Genomic DNA, 6,441 nt, shown 5'->3' with positions numbered 1-6,441 from the left:
AATGAACAACTGGATAGTGGCTTTGCAGGTTTTTTAGGAAGGCAGGTGAGTGCCCAATGCCTGGGATCCATGTGACTTACCTGGAAACCTGACAAGCACCAAGTTGATCTTTCTTTGTGCAAGGCTGCCAATCATGAGGCCACTGCAGATATTTGTGACCAGTCAACTACTGAGCCGAGTGCCCAGCTGGGTTTGACACATTTCTGAGCTGACTCAATACTTCTGAAATGATTCCTGTTTTCTGCCTCCAGCCAGAAAGTCATCTCAAAATATTGATTAATTTCAGAAGGAGGAAAATAAGGTTCTACCACCAGTCTCGCTTGAACAGCCACCAGCAGGAGTATTTCAAAATGGGAGTGCAGAGGCACCGCCCAAGCCTCGGATGGTGTCGAGGAATTCCTTCGGTGGCTTTAGAGTCGTCGCCCGGAGCGGCGGCCTAGAAGGTAGAGCCTGATGGGCACCACGACCGGCTGGCTGCCTGGAGCTCCACCTCGAAGGGACTGTGAAAAGGGACCTGACCCCGGGAGCGCCAGCCCGGGCCTGAGAATATGGCGACTTGCATCGGCGAGAAGAGCGAGGATTTTAAAGTCGGAAATCTGCTCGGTAAGGGATCATTTGCTGGTGTCTACAGAGCTGAGTCCATTCACACTGGTTTGGAAGTTGCAATCAAAATGATAGATAAAAAAGCCATGTACAAAGCTGGGATGGTACAGCGAGTCCAAAATGAGGTGAAAATACATTGTCAATTGAAACATCCCTCTATCTTGGAGCTATATAACTATTTTGAAGATAACAATTATGTGTACCTGGTATTAGAAATGTGTCATAATGGTGAAATGAACAGATACCTAAAGAATAGAATGAAACCTTTCTCAGAAAATGAAGCTCGACACTTCATGCACCAGATCATCACAGGAATGTTGTATCTTCATTCTCATGGCATATTACACCAGGACCTCACACTTTCTAACCTCTTACTTACTCGTAATATGAATATCAAGATTGCCGATTTTGGGCTGGCAACTCAATTGACAATGCCACATGAAAAGCACTATACATTATATGGAACTCCTAATTACATTTCACCAGAAATTGCAACTCAAAGTGCCCATGGACTTGAATCTGATGTTTGGTCCTTGGGCTGCATGTTTTATACATTACTAATTGGGAGACCACCTTTTGACACTGACACAGTCAAGAACACATTAAATAAAGTTGTATTGGCAGATTATGAAATGCCAACGTTTTTGTCGAGAGGCCAAGGATCTTATTCACCAGCTACTTCATAGAAATCCAGCAGATCGTTTAAGTCTGTCTTCAATATTGGACCATCCTTTTATGTCCCGAAATTCTTCAACAAAAAGTAAAGATTTAGGAACTGTAGAAGACTCAATTGATAGTGGACATGCCACAATTTCTACTGCAGTTACGGCTTCTTCCAGTACCAGTGTAAGTAGTAGTTTACTTGACAGAAGACGACTCTTGATTGGCCAGCCACTTCCAAATAAAATGACTGTATTTCCAAAGCATAAAAATTCAAGTGACTTTTCTTCAGGAGATGGAAGCAGTTTTTGTACTCAGTGGGGAAATCAAGCACATGAAACCAGTAACAGTGGAAGAGGAAGAGTAATTCAAGATGCAGAAGAAAGGCCTCATTCTTGATACCTCCGTAGAGCCCATTCCTCTGATAGATCTGGCACTTCTAATAGTCAATCTCGAGCAAAAACATATACAATGGAACGATGTCACTCAGCAGAAACACTTTCAAAGTCCAAAAGATCAGGAATAGAAGAAAATGAAGACCGATATCCACCCACAAATAGCAATGTCAATATTTTTCATTTCTTTAAAGAAAAGACATCTCATAGTTCTGGATCTTTTGAAAGACCTGATAACAACCAAGCACTTTCAAATCATCTTTGTCCAGGAAAAAGTCCTTTTCCATTTTCAGACCAGACACCTCAAACTGAAATTGTACAACAGTGGTTTGGAAATCTGCAAATGAATGATCCTCTTTCAGAACAAATCAAGACTAGGGGTATGGAGTCAACAGTGGGATATCAGAAACACACATTGCGAAGCATTACGTCTCCTTTGATTGCTCACAGGTTAAAACCAATCAGACAGAAAACTAAAAAGGCTGTGGTGAGCATACTTGATTCAGAGGAGGTGTGTGTGGAGCTTCTAAAGGAATATGCATCTCAAGAATATGTGAAAGAAGTACTTCAAATATCTAGTGATGGGAATATGATCACTATATATTATCCAAATGATGGAAGAGGCTTTCCTCTTGCTGATAAACCGACCTTACCTACTGATAACATCAGTAGGTACAACTTTGACAATTTACCAGAAAAATACTGGCGAAAATATCAATATGCTTCCAGATTTGTTCAGCTTGTAAGATCTAAATCTCCCCAAATCACTTATTTTACAAGATACGCTAAATGTATTTTGATGGAGAATTCTCCTGATGCTGATTTTGAGGTTTGGTTTTATGATGGAGCAAAAATACACAAAACAGAAGATTTAATTCAAGTAATTGAAAAGACTGGGAAATCTTACACTTTAAAGGATGAAAATCAAATTCATAGCTTAAAAGAGGAAATAAAAATATACATGGACCATGCTAATGAGGCTCATCGTATTTGTTTAGCACTGGAATCTGTAATTTCAGGAGAGTAAAAGAAGAGTGGGAGTGCTCCCTTTTTCCCAATAATTGTGGGAAGAAAACCTGGTAATACTAGTTCACCTAAGGCCCTGTCAACACCTCCTTGTGTGGATCCAAACTACGCAATAAGAGATGCACCATCTTTGGGTAGATTGATCATGAATAGTGCTACTACTCCAACCCAGGCACCCATACTTAATCCTTCTATAGTTACAGCTGAAGACTTGGCCATACCACTACAGCTTCAGGAACAAACGTCTCTTCGAATAATCTAAAAGATTGTCTTCCTACATCAGCACAACTTTTGAAGTCTGTTTTTGTGAAAAATGTTGGTTGGGCTACACAGTTAACTAGTGAAGCTGTGTGGGTTCAGTTTAATGATGGGTCCCAGCTGGTTGTCCAGGCAGGAGTATCTTCTATCAGTTACACATCACCAAATGGTCAAACAACTAGAAACAGGGTCTCACTGAGTTGCTTAGGCCCTTGCTAAGTTGCTGAGGTTGGCTTTGAACTCATGATCCTCCTGCCTTATCCTCTCCAGTCACTGGGATTACAGGCCTGTGCCACCATGCCTGGCTAATTATCTTACTTTAAGAAGAAAAAAAAATGGGTATGGAGACAATGAAAAATTACCAGAATACATCAAACAGAAATTACAGTGTTTTTCTTCCATCCTGTTGATGTTTTCTAATGCAACTCCTGGTTTTCATTGATTGAAAAGATACCTACATTTAATAAATAACTTTTTGGTTGGCTTTCAAGTAAAGTGACTTTTTATTTAATATAACTTCTTCAGAAAGCCTAATAAAGAGAATTTTAATCTGTACAGTAAAGGATGTGTACTAAGAGAAAACTGAATGAAATTAGAGTCGACAAATAATTGGTCGCAGAGTACAATAGGATGCCTAACTTTGCTCTGAAAACATACCCTCAAGCTTACTGAGTATATTTGTATTGAATGTTTTTTTAAAAGCAAAAATATAAATGGTGTGTGGTGTATTTATGCTTTTATTGTTTCTCTACTTCCCAGACATGTTGAGAATCATGGACAAAATATGCTGTAGTTTGGAATTTTTGAACATGTAAATAAAATGTATTTGTTATAAGTAACATATGTAAACATGTATAGTTGTTTTATATTTATTTTTGTAGACCCAACATCAAGCAGTTACACTTTTTTCTCAGCAGCACATGGATCCTTCTCAAAAATAGATCATATATTATGTCACAGGGAAACTCTTAGACAATATAAAGGAGTAGAGATAATACCATGCATCCTATCTGATCATAATGGAATGGAACTGAAAATCAACGATAAAAGAAGGAAGGAAAAAGAATACATCACTTGGAGAATGAACAATAGGTTACTGAATGATCAATGGGTTATAGAAGACATCAAGGAGGAAATTAAAAAAAATTCTTAGAGATTAATGAAAACACAGACACAACATATTGGACTCTATGGGACACATTGAAAGCAGTTCTAAGAGGAAAATTCATTGCTTGGAGTTCATTCCTTAAAAAAAAGAAAAAAACAACAAATAAATGATCTCATACTTCATCTCAAAATCCTAGAAAAAGAAGAGCAAAACAGTGGCAAAAGAAGTAGAAGGCAAGAAATAATTAAAATCAGAGCTGAAATTAATGAAATCGAAACAAAAGAAACAATTGAAAAAATTGACAAAACTAAAAGTTGGTTCTTTGAAAAAATAAACAAAATTGACAGACCCTTAGCCATGCTAGTGAAGAGAAGAAGAGAGAGAACTCAAATTACTAGCATACAGGATGAAAAAGGCAATATCACAACAGACACTTCAGATATACAGAAGATAATAAAAAATTATTTTGAATCCTTATACTCCAATAAATTAGAAGATAGTGAAGGCATCGATAAATTTCTAAAGTCATATGATCTGCCCAGATTGAGTCAGGAGGATATAGACAACCTAAACAGACCAATATCAATTGAGGAAATAGAAGAAACCATCAAAAGACTACCAACTAAGAAAAGCCCAGGACCGGATGGGTATACAGCAGAGTTTTACAAAACCTTTAAAGAGGAACTAATACCAATACTTTTCAAGCTACTTCAGGAAATAGAAAAAGAGGGAGAACTTCCAAATTCATTCTACGAGGCCAACATCACCCTGATTCCTAAACCAGACAAAGACACTTCAAAGAAAGAAAACTACAGACCAATATCTCTAATGAACCTAGATGCAAAAATCCTCAATAAAATTCTGGCGAATTGGATACAAAAACATATCAAAAAAATTGTGCACCATGATCAAGTAGGATTCATCCCTGGGATGCAAGGCTGGTTTAATATACGGAAATCAATAAATGTTATTCACCACATCAATAGACTTAAAAATAAGAACCATATGATCATCTCGATAGATGCGGAAAAAGCATTCAACAAAGTACAGCATCCCTTTATGTTCAAAACTCTAGAAAAATTAGGGATAACAGGAACATACCTCAATATTGTAAAAGCAATCTATGCTAAGCCTCAGGCTAGCATCATTCTGAATGGAGAAAAATTGAAGGCATTCCCTCTAAAATCTGGAACAAGACAGGGATGCCCTCTCTCACCACTTCTGTTCAACATAGTTCTCAAAACACTGGCCAGAGCAATTAGACAGATGAAAGAAATTAAAGGCATCAAAATAGGAAAAGAAGAACTTAAATTATCACTATTTGCAGATGACATGATTCTATACCTAGCAGACCCAAAAGGGTGTACAAAGAAACTATTAGAGCTAATAAATGAATTCAGCAAATTGGCAGGATATGAAATCAACACGCATAAATCAAAGGCATTCCTGTATATCAGCGACAAATCCTCTGAAATGGAAATGAGGACAACCCCTCCATTCACAATATCTTCAAAAAAAATAAAATACTTGGGAATCAACCTAACAAAAGAGGTGAAAGACTTATACAATGAAAACTACAGAACCCTAAAGAGAGAAATAGAAGATCTTAGAAGATGGAAAAATATACCCTGTTCATGGATAGGCAGAACTAACATCATCAAAATGGCGATATTACCAAAAGTTCTGTATAGGTTTAATGCAATGCCAATCAAAATCCCAACGGTATTTCTTGTAGAAATAGTGAAAGCAATCATGAAATTCATATGGAAAAATAAACGACCCAGAATAGCAAAAACAATGCTAAGCAGGAAGTGTGAATCAGGCGGTATAGCGATACCAGACTTCAAACTATACTACAGAGCAATAGTAACAAAAACAGCATGGTACTGGTACCAAAACAGGCAGGTGGACCAATGGTACAGAATAGAGGACACAGAAACCAATCCACAAAACTACAACTACCTTATATTTGATAAAGGGGCTAAAAGCATGCAATGGAGGAAGGATAGCATCTTCAACAAATGGTGCTGGGAAAACTGGAAATCCATATGCAACAAAATGAAACTGAATCCCTTTCTCTCGCCATGCACAAAAGTTAATTCAAAATGGATCAAGGAGCTTGATATCAAATCAGAGACACGCCGTCTGATAGAAGAAAAAGTTGGCTATGTTCTACATACTGTGGGGTCGGGCTCCAAATTCCTCAATAGGACACCCATAGCACAAAAGTTAATAACTAGAATCAACAAATGGGACTTACTCAAACTAAAAAGTTTTTTCTCAGCAAAAGAAACAATAAGAGAGGTAAATAGAGAGCCTATATCCTGGGAACAAATCTTTACTCCTCACACTTCAGATAGAACCCTAATATCCAGAGTATACAAAGAACTC

The 6,441-nt window shown here is 37.6% G+C and overlaps 1 pseudogene; it reads left to right on the top strand.

The window, feature by feature from the left end:
• Window positions 1–548: 548 nt before the first annotated feature.
• Window positions 549–3,441, top strand: LOC114083629 (serine/threonine-protein kinase PLK4-like; annotated as a pseudogene).
• The last annotated feature ends 3,000 nt before the right edge of the window (window positions 3,442–6,441 follow it).

This window comes from Marmota flaviventris, unplaced genomic scaffold (genome assembly GCF_047511675.1).
Source record: "Marmota flaviventris isolate mMarFla1 unplaced genomic scaffold, mMarFla1.hap1 Scaffold_49, whole genome shotgun sequence".
NCBI lineage: Eukaryota > Metazoa > Chordata > Mammalia > Rodentia > Sciuridae > Marmota > Marmota flaviventris.
This window is presented reverse-complemented; position numbering and strand designations above follow the sequence as displayed.